The sequence below is a fragment of the Symphodus melops genome (assembly GCF_947650265.1).
Source record: "Symphodus melops genome assembly, chromosome: 13".
In the NCBI taxonomy this organism is placed as follows: Eukaryota; Metazoa; Chordata; class Actinopteri; order Labriformes; family Labridae; genus Symphodus; species Symphodus melops.
The window spans coordinates 18,820,007-18,837,474 of record NC_136703.1 but is presented as its reverse complement, the minus strand read 5'-3'; the positions used below and the strand labels follow the sequence as shown (position 1 = coordinate 18,837,474).

General features: G+C 42.9%; 1 long non-coding RNA gene across 14 annotated transcripts in view; it reads left to right on the top strand.

Annotated features, from left to right (window-relative positions):
- Positions 1-17,468, top strand: part of LOC306833616 — a 191,044-nt gene that overhangs the window by 17,251 nt on the left and 156,325 nt on the right. For all 14 annotated transcript variants that reach the window (XR_013780372.1, XR_013780373.1, XR_013780374.1 and 11 more), the window contains exon 3: positions 5,578-5,630. This is a non-coding gene — a long non-coding RNA (uncharacterized lncRNA). The remainder of the gene's footprint in view (positions 1-5,577; positions 5,631-17,468) is intronic.

The window sequence follows — 17,468 nt, the reverse complement described above, 5'->3', positions numbered from 1 at the left end:
TCTCCGCCTATATGTCACGAAGAGATAAGTTTCTTGCAGTTTTTTTTTGTGGTGTACTTTGCCACAAAAAGAAGATCTTCTGAAGTTCATGTCATCTTTAATTTATACTTCTTTACCAAGTTAAAACAGTATTGCCAAAGTCGGGTACATTGGATCAGTCAAATTGAGCAACGTTGCTGGTTCTTCGTTAACCTTTAGAATGACTTTTATAACACTCTTCTCTGTTTGTCCATGTACCGTTACAGTCTGCTCACAGAGCACCCAAGGGATTGTACCCACTGCAGCCAGGCATTCGTTGAAGTATTGATTATATCAAATTATGCAGATTGATTATTACTGATGAGCACAAAGATTTTCTCAATACCATGCTCTTATGAACACAAGTTCTCTTGGGGATTTGTACTGGGGGAAAGAACCTGAAGACAGAAAAAAAAACAAAAAACATGAAGGCTGATGTAAAGCGAAAGTGACAGAAAAATAAAGACGTGAGATTCCATGTTTAGAGCAAAGAAATGCACATGTTGGCATGGAGATAAGCGTGTGAGTTCTTTTGCAAACTTAAAGCCATACCTAAGTATTCATGAGTGATGATGTCCAGGAATGCAAGCTGATGACAGTCAGCTGGCAGATGTGTGTGTATGTCAACCCAAGTGTGTCTGTGTGTGTTTGATGGATAGGCTGGCAGGGCAAGGCCACAGATAAGAGTGCAAACATACTGGGTAATAAATGAGAGCGACAGAGAAGCAGTGATGGTGCCCTATCCCGAGCTCCTGATGCATGCCGACCAGGAACGGCAGCCATTTGTATTAGAGAAATGAGGAAGCTGTCACTGGGATGAAGAGACAGTGTTCATCGTAAAGAGGAGAAAGGTCTGCCTCCCTCTCTCTTTCACTCCCTGTGTCTTCTTGCCCTGCACACACAAACACACACACACACACACACACACACACAAGTACACTGGCTTTGTGGATTTCAGCTCAGCGGGGAACTAATCAGGGCGAGGCAGGGTGCTAATGTAGGCCATAATGACTGGAGCTTTCAGTGACACATCGCACACCACGAGCCCTGTTAGAAAGCAAGTAGGTGGAACTTCTGCTTTTAACACACACACACACACACACACACACACACACACACACACACACACACACACACACACACACACACACACACACACACACACACACACACACACACACACACACACACACAGCAGAGTGTCACCTGAGGACAGTTACCTCACAACACACCAGAAAACCAGGAAACTATGATGCGAGGAAAAGGAAGGTTGTTAAAGTGAGCACGCAGAGAAATGACTTGTTTACATTCTGGTGTGGTTTGTGATTTTGCACCATTATTTATGACTAAACGTTACTACTCTTCAGATCCCAGTTCATACCATGACAGACTATCAGAGCTGCAACATTCTTTAAACTATTTTTAAAATCAAGTAAATGTGCAAGACTTTTCATGCAGAATTGCCAAACATTTGGTGATTTCAATGACTTAAATTTGGTTCTGATTGTTTTTTTGTTTTTTTATTTAAAAAATGTTTTAAGCATCTGTGAGTTTTGAACTGTTTGATAAAGACAACATGAAGAAGTTACTTTAGTTAGGAAATATTGACAAAAAATATTCACGATGTGACATTTTTATTAACTAACAAACTGATGGCAAACCATCTTACTATCTAATTTTAAGATTTGTTCATTCTATACTATTGAAATAACTTGCATTTATCGAAGGAAATAGTAGCTGTAGCTCAAGTTTTTTTTAATCAATTTTTCATGTGATTCAGATGCTTTTGAAATCCTTCATTTCTATTTTCTTTATCATGACTTTATTTCTAAAATTCTTCTATAACCTTACAGCTGCTTAAGTGAAGGATTCACTGCAGGGTGCAAACAGGAGATAAGTTTGAAGGAGGAACCCTGGGTTGGATAAGCGGATGCTTCAGGACACACTGTTTACGTGTGTGTATATATTTGTGTTTGCTATTGGTTTGTTATTTGCGTTTGTGCTAAATCCGGGTGTGCAATCCTTCACCGCTGTGACGGCAAGTGTTCTCTCTGCCACCCAGACGCTATAAGCATCCTGGCGAGGCAATGGGGGCAGGCTTCATGGGCTTACTTCTTTATTTATTTGTGCCTTTGCATTTGTGTGTATGTGTTTCTAGCAGATCCTAGGGCTACAGCTTGTAGAAGAGGAATTTGGGCCTGCACCTGCATGGGAATAATTAATGTGGATGGAGTAGTGCCTAAATAAATCAGTGCCTCCTGCAGCCTCAACAGGACTTTTCTGTTTAGGGTCAAAATCTTCCCTCTCTGAACTGGATTAATCATGCCTGCAAGCACAGGCGGGACACAGGCGGCAGGGACGCAAGCTGTATTTGTGTGCGTGTGTGTGTGTGTGTGTTTGTGAGCTTGTTTGTGTGTTTGTGCCTTTGTATGTCCTTTCAAAGAAGAGAAGCTGTAAGGCTATTTTCCCCCCTTTACAACCTCCATCCTCAGCATTGTAATATTTTAGAGGACAAACAAAACAACAGAAAGTCATAATTTTCACAGTTGCATAATTAGCCCCGCCCCCTTCACTAGAGTGATAAATAGGTGAACCTTTTGTTTACATTTGTCATGCTGCGGTGGCATTGTCACAGATGTGAGACTGTGCGATGCAGAGGTGCAGGGGTCAATGCATGCAGGGATGCGTGTGGATGCAGGTTTCTGATGAGATATTTCAGAGTGTGTTTGGGGCCTCTAGCCGTTTCCTATCCTCGTCATTCTTCTCTATCATGTTTTTTTTTTTTTTTTTTTGTTTGCTGCAAGGTCTCTCTGGCCGAGCTGTCCCCGGCCTACCAAGCGCTTATCTCCACCTCCCGCTACGCTCTCTGACAACAGGTCTGCTGTTCCGGTCCAGTGCAGATCTACGCCCTACTCTGTCCACTCCTATCTCGCAGACAGATAGCCTCTGATTGATCTCATCACCTCACTCATCTATTATTCATGCTACCTCTTGTGTCCTGATGGAGGAAGGGCAAAAAGTGGAAAAGAGACACTACCTGTTTGCTGGGACCTTTGTATAAATAGAGAAACAAGCATTCTCCAAATTAGGAAGAGCATTTTCTTTTCTTTTTTTTTATTTTTTTGCCATCCAGTCTCAAACATGTTCATGTATCTTTCCAAACCTGATTGATCTATATAATAGAGTGAAATAGCTCTCGAAATGTGGCCCCATGGGTTTACACAGAGATGGGCACGGGGACAGAGAGACATGTACTTACGGCTGTTTGGGGAGGAAATTAATGGTGCATTTTTTGTTTTTATAATGTGATTTAATGATGCAATTCGTCTAATAAAAAGAACATTTTTTAACATTTACACGTTCATTTACACATTCCCTTCTTCACAGAGGGAACCCAGTGGGCCAATACAAACATCTCACTCCTCTCACCCACTCAGAGTGCTGCAGGCCTTTTTATTGCACTGTGATGGATGATTTCAGTTTGGCATTTTCACTACAGCGCAACATCCAAACACAACCCCCTCCCCATCCGAGTGCACAAGGAGGCCATCCTACATTCACAAAGCTGATATCTAATGCATATTGAGTGTGTTTTGTAAAGGATCATTTGATTGTCTTGTAAATGAAGCTTTGCCTCTCAGCCTCTAATTTAGCCACATTCCATCTCATTAGAGAGGAGAACGAGTACAAACGACAAAGGCATTCTCTGAGAAATGAAGCTGACTATGATGTCAACAGCCATCAATGCAACTTAAGTGCCAACAGTTTGATTTTTTTCCCAAATTATAAAGCTGTGCTGAAGTTCCACGCTTATACAGCAAAGTTCAAAAGCTAAGTTATATCGGCGTGTCTTTTTTTTCTCGTTTGTTTCCTTCCACCCTCTTGTTTCTCCCACCTTCCCGCCCAGTTCCTTTATCTCTTTAGAGGATGTGCAAGTGGATCTGGTTTCCTGAAGCGTTTAGCACCTTGGCCACAAAACCCGGACAGGAAGCCCACTCTCTTTGCAATGTATCAATTGTCCCGAACAACACTCTCCTTACCTCCAGCTCCTTTCAGCGCAGCTGGCTCAGCACACCCTTCTCACATACCTTTAACATGCAAGCACTGAAGTCAAATTTGCAAATGCACAGGGGGGATTTTTTTTGTTTGTGTAATGTTAAGTTTTGTAAATATACAATCACTAAGCATGCATGTCTTCTTAGCACCAACACCTTGAGCTAAATGGATGAGTGCTTCCCTGTGTACACGCTCCCACTCAGAGAATCTGACCTTGGCTCTGGTTCGTCCCGGGGTTCATTCTCCGGCCAAACTGGCAAGTCAAATGGGTCTGGTAGCCAAGACAGCCTGAGCTGATGCAAGGCTGCTGTCATCTGTTAAACAGAAAGACACACAGGAGGACAAGAGCAGACAGTGGAAAGAACAAGAAAAGGTTTATATTTGAGAGTGCACAGAACTATCGAACAGCATGTAAGCGTTGTGTATTTATTTATTTATCTAGTATGTGCGCAAATGTAAATGCTGGTGTTTTGTCACCTGCACTTTTGCAGTTTTACATCTGTTAGCATAAAAAAAAACACGTGTGCAGATGTTTTTATATATATATATATAGAGAGAGAGAGAGGGAGAGAGAGAGGAAGAGAGAGAGCAGAAATAAGTGCCTGAGGTGATGCCTTTTGAAAGGCACTTTAGAAATTAAAACAGTGCCACTGTTCTGTAATGGGGCTTAAATGATCCAGAAAACACAAGATATATTGAGCATTTAATGAAACACAAAGCGCGCTCCTTAATTCTGCTCTCAGCTTCACCAGAATGTCTGCCAATCCTGCTGTATGCCCTACAAAGTCTGACGAACACATCCTTGTAATTGTGCATTTTCTTTTTTTCACACCAACAGTGTTTATTGTAACGTTTAGAAAAAAAGACAACACACACATTTAAAGTGATTCTACTTTGCAACGTTGGTAACACATTATGAAATAAACCAATTTGACTTTGTTGAATAGATGTGCCAACGACATACAGAACTGTTGTAGAATAATCACAATGTAAGACCTTTGCAACAGCATGCTTTAAGAAGGATTACAACATAAACCGCTGTCCTTATTTAAAGGAAACTTTGCAGAATGTTAAATTGTTGATCAAGAAAACATCCATCACGTTTTGCATTTTTGGCTGGATCTCAGTCTGGAACAAGCAGTGATAAATATATTTAGACAGCAGAACTTAAATCTGACGAGGAGACTCAAAAACGTTCAACATTTTAAACAAGTGAAAATATCTGATATTTACAAGTAAGCATCTACGTCATTGTGTTTTCTGCTGCGCACATTCATAGAGTTTTGGAATTGTGGTTGTGTTAGCTGATTTGCAAGTCTACACTGAATGCTCTGTGTTCACTCTATCTTCCTTTGTATGTTTCAATGTAGAGAACAGAGGCAGTCACTCTCTCCCTCATTGTCTGTGAATGTCCTTTGTGGTTTGGCCATACATTAATAATGTAAAGGTAATGATCTCTAGACTAAAGGCCCTGTCCTGTCTTGTCTCCCCGTCTGTCTGCAGACTGGCAGAAGGACGTGTCGGGCAGAAAAGCAGACGACCGTTGATCAGCGCAGGTGAGTTAAAGAAACAGGAATTCCTGGCTGTGCTGTTGAAACAACTCGCGCAGTACCGTTTGCCGTTTTGCCTCATTGATTACTTGAGGGGGAAAAAAAGGAAGGGAGGAAGCAAGGACTCAGGAAACATCTCTTCCCTGCGTTTCCTCTTTGCCTTTCCTTTGCTTCGAAAGTTTGGTCTTACAGAATGATGGATGAGGAACTTGCACTGTGGCCTCCGATGTCCTCCACTCCTCTCTCCTTATCCTCCTCCTCTGCCTGCTCCAGACACACGTTCACACGTACACACACAAACACACACACACACACACACACACACACCAACTCAGCCACACAGTGTTAGCAAGTGATGGATGGCGAGCTGGCAGTGTGGCAGTAATAGCAGACACCCAGAACTACACTGCCACTTATTCATTTGTCCCTGTATTCACATCTTTATTTATACATCTGTCCCCATACAAACATCTAAATATAGGTGCTTCTGCCTTTTCACAAATGATTCACAAGTACTGAGGTTCTTTTTCTTCCAAGAAACAGTGTCATAACAAGCTCATGCTTTACTCGATTATTTTCTGATTTAGAAAGAAACTTTATCAGGTTTGTGTCCTGCGTTTGTTGCGTTACCCGAAGCACCTCTGTCCTCCCAGTTAAAATGTCAGACATACAGCAGTGATGGACAGCAGGCCGTTTACACAACATTACACATTATTAATCATGTTCACGTCGTCTGAAAATGAGGGAGAAACACACAAAAAAAAAGATGAGACGGAAGAGGGGGATAGCTGTGGGGGCGAAAGAGGAGGGTTAGAAAGCCACAAATAACTACCATCAATCATGAAGCCGTCAACATTTTCAGATGGCCTGTTACAGGCAGCAGCTTGGGATCTGTGTATGTGTACAGTATATTTTGTGTGTGTCTGGTTCTGTATTGACCTCTCTCCCTTTCTCACCGTCTTCGTCTCTCCTTAAACTGACGGCATAAACAACAACAGTCGGAAAAAATCACCTTCGTCAGCAGGAAGCTGGCAGGTGCGTACTAACTCCCCCAGTACCAAATTAGGATGTGCAAGATTGCAGAAACACCTCGACTCTCATATCTCTCTTTTTAATCGCAAACATTTACATGGAGCTTGGATGGACATCCACATTAAGCTTTAGCCAAGGCTTCACTTCACACTCAACCCTCCAAAAGCTAACTGGGATATTTGCCTAAAAGAACAACGATCAGGTGCTGAAATCAGCTGATATATATGAATTTCATCATCCAAAAATAAGTAAATGAGTTTGGAGGGCACACCAAAATACTCTGATCTCCAAGATTTCAGTGAGGGCCTGTGGGAAGTAGCATAAGGATTACTAACATTTATTGTAATTTCTTTGATCAAAAATTAAAAAAAAAAGTTGTAGCTCCATTGAGAACAAATGAAGTGCTCCAGTTTTTACATTTTTTTTTTTTTTAAACAAAACCAGCTAAAGAAAGTTGTTTTCAGTTGAGCATGTTAGTTAATATGTGAATGATAACTTCCATGTTTCTATGCCCTCTGACTTTAACAGATCTTATAGTGTGTCCCTGTCTTTCTATGTTATACAGTGTAGTTCTATGGAAACCAACACTAGGGGGTGCTCAAGGTTTGTCCAGTCAACTGCTGAGGAGTCATACTCTTTGAAACCCCTGTGCACATGTGTGTATATTAGTGTGTGTTTGTCTATTAGTGTGTATGCAAAGTGTCATGCACTTGCAGAGAGTGATCAAGTTTAAAGCCAAGAGTCAGTCGTCCTTTACTGCCATCACCATCAAACCACATCCTGCCACAAGACCTCTTTATCATTAACTCCTTGACTTTGTTGTTGTCACTGAACGGTCAGAGGTTAAGTTTCTTAGTTACAAAGTATTGCGTGATAATAGGGTTAATAGATAAGGTTTTTCACTAGTATTAAGTTACTTAATGCCATGCAATATGAACACAATTGCTGAGTGGACACGCACTAATTGGATGGTTGAGAGATGTGAGTTCAGTCTTTCTTGGGCATGTTAGGAATTATCAAAATGCTCTAATTCTGTCTTTATTAAGCTTTTTTTTTTTTTACCCTCATGCACCTACATTCTTCTAAACAAGATTTTTCATACATCTTCTCAATTTGATGACAGAAAAAGCAGAGGGGAAGAATCTGGTTGCAGACCTTTTAACTTCCCTGCTGGTGGTGTTACTTTCATTCTAAGATCAGCTTACAGACAGTCATTCAAACATGCAGTCCTTAGCAGAAACACACGGTGACTTTTGTGTCCTCAGAACAACAGCATTGGAATAATGACCACATTCCTCCTTGTGGCGCACAGTTTGACACACTTTCCTGTTCCTGGAATTTTCCATCTATTCATATTTATATTGACATGGTTCAAATGCATGTCTTGACCTCCAGCTCTTTTTCTGTGTGATTCAGTTGCTTGTGGCGAAAAAAAAATAAAATGTGAGTGTGGTTGTAAATTAGATGCATATTTAGAGAAAAAAAAAAGAAACCAACTTATTGAAATGATGTGTGTGTGTCTGCTGTGTGTGTCTTGGTGAACTGCAGCTGCGTGTTTGTCGGTGTTTGTGGCCAGACTGTTTTGCTGGGGGAAAAAAAACCGTGCCCAGGGCACTATGGGCAGGAACACGGTCCAAAAAGCATCCACAGAATATATATTTTTTTGTTTTTCTACAAATGTCATTCATGTCTTGTGACCATAAAAAAAACTCCAAAAGCCAGAATCCTAAATAATTAAAAAACAGGCCATTTCATAAAATATCCCACCAAGTAGTTTATAAATTCCATTTAGAGGAAAGTGGTTACGCAAGATGTTTTAAAAACATTCAAGAATAAAAGAAATGTATAAAATATATAATATTTTTTTGAGTTTTTCCAACTTTGATTATTTTCCACATCTCGTTGTCGATTGAGATATTGTTTAATCACCCTCATCCCCAGCCCTCCAGATGTGCGTCTGTGAGCGAGCGCTGCCGACACACCGTTGATGTTCAGGCTCCAGATGACGGCGACAAGTAATCCTAAACATTGGAGTGTAGTAGAAACGCACGCATCTGTTCATTGTCAACCTGTGGGGATGTTGACTGATGATGCACCTGACTCCTCTCATCCTGTGTAGTCACTTTTCAGACTCCGACTCCCCCCCACCCCACCACCCCTCTCCCACCGCAGAACATGGGGGGAAAATCACTGAAACACAGAGCCAGATTATTCACCGCGCACCGTTATTGAATATGTGACTAACACAGTGAGAATCGCTCTGGGAAATCAGATTAAAAAATGAATTATTTATAAGGACATGGAATGCCGGTCCGATAGGGCGGAGAGAGTGGAAGAATACACCTACAATAAACCCCAAACAACATTACAAGTTTGATCATGACACTTCCCATTGTAGTTATTCATTTTTATAATGCTCACCAATACTCCCCCTTTATATTCTGATATTGAAATATGACTCATGGTAGAATTACATGGAAAAAGTCTTTTATTATTTTGGTTGAAATGCTATTACCTATATATTCTCTGTTTTCCCCAACACAGTCTCAAAGACAGTCTGATATATTTCCATGGAAGCTATGAAGCCGCATATCAAATCAGTTAAACCACTTTAGTTGTTGTTTCTGTTGAAACTCTCTCCGGTGCGTGAGTCATATTTACATGGAGTTGGAAATATGAAATCATGATTAAAAGATCTTTCATGGCTTAGAAACACTTGGAAAACTCTTGTTATTAATGGGAAAATATGTGACGTACTGCTCTTTATTTATCTTTGAAGATGTTTTTTTAGGGAGGGGGGGGGGGGGCAGGTATATAAACGGAATAAGACTCGCGGTTGTCTTTTTAAATGATGTAATGAAAATATTTGAAAATATAAAAGCGATGTTCTATGTGATATTAAGGTCAAAGGAAATTCTGCTATTTGCTTTGTATTATAATGTAAAAGCAGGACAAATATCAAACGTCTCTGAGCATTAACACAGCAACTGTAACTGATGCCAACATCCAGCATGTTCCTTTCCAAAGCTTGAATTTTCTCTCCGTCTGTGCTGCTTGTTTTTGTCCATTTGATTCGATGTCAGTCACTTGTTTCGGTGCAGCGCAGCCTTTGTCGACTTCACCAGGACTCCAGCGCCTTTGAAGCTTCTGGTTTTTGTGCAGATATTCTTGATTCCCCTTCGCTGGTTGGCCTTTCTGTCTGAGCGTCACTGTCTCTCCCACCGTCTGTTCTTTGACAAGCAGCCAATGTGCTGACACGGGGAAGCGTTTAGGCACATCGAGGTGTGCCAGAGTAATCACTGCCTAAGTGATCACTTTTTTTTCTTCTTTTTTATCAGATGCTTTGCTCCACAGTCAGATATGTTTGGGTTCACACACCTCTCTCGATCCTTTCATTTTTCCTACATTTGAATTGTCTCTTTTTCCCAATGTTACCCTTATTCATCTGTACACATACTAACAGTGACAGGTGTGGTGCCGTGTCGGCCATCACGGGTGAATGTGTTAGAAAGAGTTCATATAAATACCTGTGGCCCCTTTAACACCCACATTACTTCTCTCTTATGGGCCAAACCACACACAGGGCGGCACCCGAGGGGGAAAGTTGGGGAGTTTCCAATATGAACACATGAAGTGAAGTGTAGAGAAAAAACCACTTCAGGACATAACCCCCCTATTTATCTCAACTGTTCTGTGCTTCACCATCACTCCTTTTTTTTTTTATTAATGCAAATGTTTGTGGTACAAATCTTTCCTTAACTCAAACTTTGTCTATTCTTTGAGCTTAACTGCTCTGCTTCACGCTCTTTCTCACTTGAAACTCCTGGACAAGCCGGATGCCGTTGGTTTGAAATGAAGTGAGAGCATGTTAGCCTGGTGGACTTCCTCCCCACGGGGGAGGGGGGGCATGCTTGCATCCCGCTCGCGTACAAAGTCGGCATCAGAGCTCAGGGCTCATGTTCTCCATAACCAAAGGTGTGTGATGGGAGTGGGAGGAAGAGAGGGGAATGATGGGAAGGATGAAGGAGTCGTCGCATCAGCAGAAAGTTGTTTTTCTGTGGCCTGGAGATTCTGTTTAAAGTGGGGTAGTGGGAGTGCAAGGGGGTGGGGGGCGGGGATGGGGAGGGAGACTTGGAGTGGTCCACAGCCTGAAGAAACGGGCAGGATGAAGGAGGGAGGGCAGAACGCACAAATGTTTTTGGGTTCTGATTGAGGTTGGGATGTGTGTGTGCGTGTGTGTGTGTTTGTGCATTTGAAGAGGATCCAGGAGGGTACCTTGCTGCGTGGGCGCAAACTTGTGTGAGTATGTCCATGCTTGTGTGTGTGTGTGTGTGTGTGTGTGTGTGTGTGTGTGTGTGTGTGTGTGTGTGTGTGTGTGTGTGTGTGTATGTTTGTGTGTTTGTGTGCGTGTGTGGGACTGAGGTATTAATCTTCTTTGTCAGTGGAGCCCAGATGTAGGGCCCTTCCAGCAGCACAAACCCGGACTCAGCAGTCTGCATTGGGCTCTGGGAAGCAGGCACGGGGTGTAAGCAGGGTTTTTTTTTTTTTTTTTTTTTTTTTTGGGGGGGGGGGGTCGGATGCCGCTGGTTGTGCTACTAAAGCAGGGCGCTATGACAGAGAGGGCAAGGGGGACAACACACAGCAGATTAGCTAATGATATTAGCCAGAGAAGACCCTCAGGTAAAACCCAGTGGTCGCAATTAGTGGAGTTTCTCTGAGGTTGCCCTGTGGCCTCCACACACACACACACAAAAAAAAAACCACACACACATGCACCCACGCATCGACGTGCACACTTCTGCCTCAACATGACGCACAACAAACACCGGCAAGCACCTGCACTAAGCACCCGATGTAAGTCTCGTTCCTCATTAAATTATAACCCCCATCCCGCCTCTCACCTCCTGTGCCGCCTCCCCAATCTCCCCTTTACCCCGCTCCTCCCTCTCCCCATTAACACCACTCACGAGCCCCCTCCGCTGTTTGCCCACTGCGAGAACAGACGCACTAACATGTTTGCTCAGTGGGAAACGCGAACGCACAATCACTCAACAAGGGCCAAATTAGAACTCTAAAAGAGACTCTATTCAGTGCTGATATGCACAAGTACCTAAACACACACACACACACACACACACACACACACACACACACAACACACACCAAACTTCAAAGCAGGGGGTAGCAGAGATTGACATAACAAGCTGATAATAAGCTCTTATCTGTGCTGAAATTGCCAAGACAGCACTGAGAGGAAAGATGTTGGTAACTGTGATGATGAACAGTATTAATGTTTGAACAAAACCGAGCTGCACATTTAGTAATGATGACGCCGAGCGGAGCACATGCTGGTCTCACAGTAAATCTAATCCTTCTCACAACTGACTCGACTGAGGCCTCCGAATCCATCCGAAAGTTCTGATGTGTAATGATCGCTTACTATTACAACGTTTTCTTTTTGCATTGATGTAAAAAATCTTCACTGGATGCAAACAGCAAGTTCTGAAATTGAAGTAGATACATCAACTAATTCAAAACTGCAGCTGGGTTGCTTCAGCTTGACAGAAGTTGGAATCATTATGTTTATCTTTTTACATTTTTTTTAATTTTATTTTGTATCATCTAAACTGCATAGAGGGATGACTATTTTCTTCTGGCATTTTTAGGTCCAGATGAGGATTCCACTGAATATTTGATGAAAATTATTTTTGTACCGTTGTGATGAAATGTTAGCTAAATAATTCAAATGGCGTAGAAAAGTATTTTAAACAGTTTTTTTTTTTTTTTTTTTTTTTTAAAGAAAAGACCCTTGTCGCAGCTTCACTTGGGTTCTTTTCCAGATGACTTTATTTATAATTACTTAATTTATTAATTAAGTCTTTCTTGTCATCGTAGCAGATCCTCGCTGGCACTTTATGATATCTGAGATAAATCTTCCCCAAAGTTGACAAACACACTGAGCTACACCTCCTCGGTGAAGTTGTGATCACCACTTAGAATTGCGTACACAACCTGGCTTCGCCGTGACAAAGTGATGAATTACAAGAGCTTCCAAGAACCTTTCTTTCCTGTCCTCCTCTCCCCCCCCTCCAAGAAGTCTTCCTGTGTTGAGCTTTCCTGGCTGTTTCTCTTTCAATATATAACTTTTTTATTTCTCCCTTTTTTCCCCCCCAAAACTACCCTACAATGTTGGAAAAGTATTATACTGGAACAATAAAGAAGGTAAAATGACCGATCTTTACAGTGCACGCGTGTATAAGAGAGACAGACATTTTGAATAGGCTGCCTTGGCTTGTCAGCTCCGTCTGCTCTTTTGTATGGCCTCACTTATTATAATGCTACTTATCTTATCCAAAAGGCCATCAGGCCCAACGATTAATTTAGGTACTCTATCCCTAAAAACGATGGCTACCCTCCCCTCGCTGCTGTCCCTCCCTCTCTCCCTCCATCTGCAGGAGATTAAACTGAGACCGGCTCTATTTTTCTCTCCCCTTCTGTCCATCATAGTGAAAAATTACCTTTTAGTCTTCTTCCTTAATCGCACTGGCCGCAGAGCAATCAGACAGGAAATAATGGCTTGGCGTCTGGCTGTGCGGGCTCTCCACTACAATGCCTCCAGACTGGATTGAGGTGAGAATGAGGAAACGTTCACTTTAATGATTCCTTGTAAGTGTCATCTTTCTAGAAATACAGATAGTGTAAAACTATCACCGTGTCAGATCTTTGTGGAGGTACATTAATAAATGTTCGGCTGCTTCACAGGACGCCCTCCCAAGTCAATTTTCCTCTTCCTTCCACACTCCAGCGTCCTCATTTATTCACTTCTCCGTGAGCCTATTGTGGAAAGTTTATCCCTTTTAAAAACAAGACGGAATTCTTAAAGTGACTCGGAGGAGCCAAACTAAAAGCAGCGTTCACGCGGCGGTGTGTTTGGATCTGAGTGAAAACGTATCAGACTTAACACAAACTTCTTTTACAAAGGCCTCTCTCTCTCTCTCTCCTCAGAAACCACCACTCTTCGCCTTTTTTTCTTCTCCGTCGCTCAATCTCCTCCGCGTTTTCCTCCATTCCTCGCTCTGTTCTCTTGCAGTTTGATTCAGTGTAAATTAATTGCTCCTCATATGGGAGATGGCACGCGATTAGTCTCAATCCTGATAATGGCGAGTGGCTCGGCCGCGGGGAATACTCTGCCAATTTGCTCACAGCGCATCTGCCAAATGATTGGTGTTTACACGCCACGTCCCCTGAGGAGAGTTTGTCACAATGCCACTTCTAACATCTCAATAACACGCAGGATCCCGAGGCGGACATCACCGAAAGGCGCGCTCAAACACACGCGCAGGCAAGTGATAAAACTCAAAACGCAGATTGTGCATCTGACGTATCAAATACCTGTTTGTTAAATGTTCTTCACGATCAGATCTTCCCCTCTTTCACTAACAGTTTACCTTCTCCTCCCTGTCTTCTCCCCTCAACCCCCTCCCACCTCCTTCCTCCCTAACACAGTACCTCTTCTCTACTGTCCCATTAATCACCCCTCTCTAATTAACAGGCCCACTGTTCCCAATCTTCCCACTGCTCCCACTCCACACCTGGCCCAGCCCTCCTGCCCAGCAGGCATGCAGGGCACGCCAGCACACACACATGAAAATCACACGGCACACACCGGAGCACAGCTGGCACACTGACCACTCCAAACGTGTGTTTTAAGGATTATAATGAGTGTAGAAAGTTGTGTTTTTAACATTGTGCTGAGGCGAGTGGGAGGATGACTTTGAGTTGGTTTTTCCTGGCAAGGCTGCTTCCTCCTCTACTCATCCTTTTAATGTATCCATTCATCAGCGTATCAACCCTTTGTTTCTTGTTATAACTCAGGTGTTCAGTCCTTATCCTCCTCTCCCTTCACTCTTTTTATTTTTACAATCCTCACCCGTCCTCTCTCTTTGACTCACATCCCGTCTCCTCCTCCTTTCCCACCTTCTCTTTGTCCTCCCCCTGTTAGCCAGGGTGGCCCGGCAATGCAGTAATGCCATCTGCCCGCGCAGCATGCCCTCAGGCTCCTGTCCACACACACACACACACACACACACACACACACACACACACACACACACACACACACACACACACACCCCCACCCACCCACCCACTCGCGCACAGATACACACATTAACACACGCACGGCTTGGCAAGGACGTCTTCCAGTGCAGGATATACCGATATCCATGCTTCCGCTAGCAGAAGACCAAAATCCCACGCATTGTGTAACACACACACACACACACACACACACACACAGCCCTATTGAGTCACACGCTTCATCTGTCTCCCAACAGGGGGAGCCGGGGAGCATCTGTCGGAGCTAAGGAGACAGGAGTCAGAGAGGAGAGGAGGCTCTAAGAATCATTACAGTCACATACTGCCTAATCATAGACAAACAGAGGAACGATGACCACAGGGGTGTGTGTGCGCCACACTGAATACAAATGAAGTAAAATAAGAGAAAGAAACTAGCAATTACATGCAGATGCACATTTTTGAGGAGAGGATTTAGCTCTCTTTGGGGCCTGTTGAAACACATCACGGGCACACTCTTCAGAAACGTTTTGAATGCGGCGCTTCACTTCGGCGGCTCCGAGGAACGTATACCGATCACAAACCAAGAAAGCAAAAACAGCTGTAACATTTTTGAAACGTGTTGGATGGATGCAGTGGGACAGCTGGTACACAGAGCATTACATATCAGTCCATTATGTTCTGCTGCAAAAGAAGGGGCTGCTGTTTTTCGTCGTCGTTGTAGTTGTTGTTGTGTATGTGCTCACAATTAAAAATGAGCAGAAAATATCCTGTCAAAAAGTAAGGGCCCAAAAAAAGAAAGGTGGAGAGAAGTGATGTAACATGTTTGCTCTTTGGTTCTTTTATAAGATTCATTTATTTATTTAAATCCTCTCGCTCCTGTTGACATCGAACACGACTGAAACAGAATTGATGGGAAATGCAGCAATTAGCAAATGAGCTCCAGGATGTGTTGCTGTTTCGAGCCGTGGTTGGTGCTGCATCGGGGTGCAGGGGGTGGCAGTTTGTTCGTGTGTGTGTGTGTGTGTGTGTGTGAGGGGGATGTGGTGTGTATCTGCGTGTGTGAGAACGTGTAGCACTGCCAGGTGCGAGTGGGGGTCTGTGGCAGTATATTTATTAGCGGCTGTCAGGGAGGTGACACTTTGATGAATGGCGCAGAGTAATCAGGGCTGGGCTGTGACAGGCTGCACTCACAGCCTTCTACCTGCCAAACAGCCCAATCACACACACACACACACACACACACACACACACACTCGCACTCGCATATACAAAGACATGTAAACGGATGTGTTTATACACATACACACATTCTACTGTATGGTGTATGCACATGTACAAACACAACCTCCAGTAAATATCCCTGCTGAAAAAAAAAATCAAACTTACTCCCTTCCTTTAACTTCTCCCCCTCGACTCAAAGTCTCTGGATGTGAGCCTCTTGTATCCCAGAATCCTCTGCTATATGCAATTGTGGTTTTCATGACCTTTATCGTCAAAAGAAAAATTGATGGAACATGGTTTCCTGGATATTCAGGAAAAGCTTAACTTGCATTAGTTTAGGAGGGAATGACAATAGGACCGAGAGATTTGTGGGCAAATTTTGCAAAGCTTAGATGTTTTTTTAATTACTGAGGGACAAAGTAGCCTTAATTAGTCCCTGTCTCTCTCCTGTTTTCCGAAAGGGCCGTATATCTGTGACTTTTCACTAATTAGTCAACTAATGCGGACAAACCCATACTTTCCCCCAGAGGATCAGAATGATGATTGGTCTGTTAGGAGGGTGAATCCAGGCAGCTTGTAAAATAATTACACTGGTTTTCCATATTTCTATGTGAGAGTAGCTGAACTCTTCTTTTTGTCTTTCACCAATTCAATTCATTCTGCATTTCCATGCAGATAATGTCAATTTAAAAATGTCCAAACAACCAGAAACTCAAGCAACTGTAACAAACTGACCTTGGAAAGAAACCACAGCAAATATAGTATTACAAGTCTAACACAAAATGGAAATCATTACTTCTCGACGAGCCTCTAATGCCTCCAAACCAGCAAGTAATGGGAGGTTGTAATCAAATAATTTCACTGAGGTCGGGGTTTCCAAACTGTTTTCCACTGATTCTATCGACAGACCACAGTCTGGCCCTTTTAAATGGAGACACGACAGGGGGAGCAGATGAGAGGAGAGGAGAGGAACTCGGGGTAAACAGGACGATGACAGAGACACATAGGTAACAGAGAAGGAGGGTAAGGGATGTTCTAACGTGGAGGAGATGAGTAGGGAGGAGTGGCAGGGTGTGTACGGGTAGTTGAGTTTCACTTTGGAGTGCCTGTGGGACCTGTTTTCGTCTCACTCTCCCTTTATGAGAGTCAGGCGACCTCCTATGGAACGTCGGTGAAAGCATGAGCCTGTCTGTAGCAACATCTCCCCTCTGCATTTTTCAAGTATTCCTCTTTTCCTCTCAGTGAAAAAAAAATAAAAAAATCCTCTTTCCGTCTTTTCCATTTTTTAAAAAGCTAAATGTGCATTTTGCCTGTGCCAAGGGGTGAGATCATTTTCTCCTTTTCCAAATTTAAAACCGGCCCACTTTTCTCCATTAAGTGAAGTTTCCTATTAAAGTAAAGCAATCGCTTCTGTAGCCCCGAGTTTTGAAATATTAGCACATGCAGTATCAAGTATTTTAAAATCTTTCTCGTTCAGATATCCAGAGCCTTCAGCTGCTTCTTCAACGTACA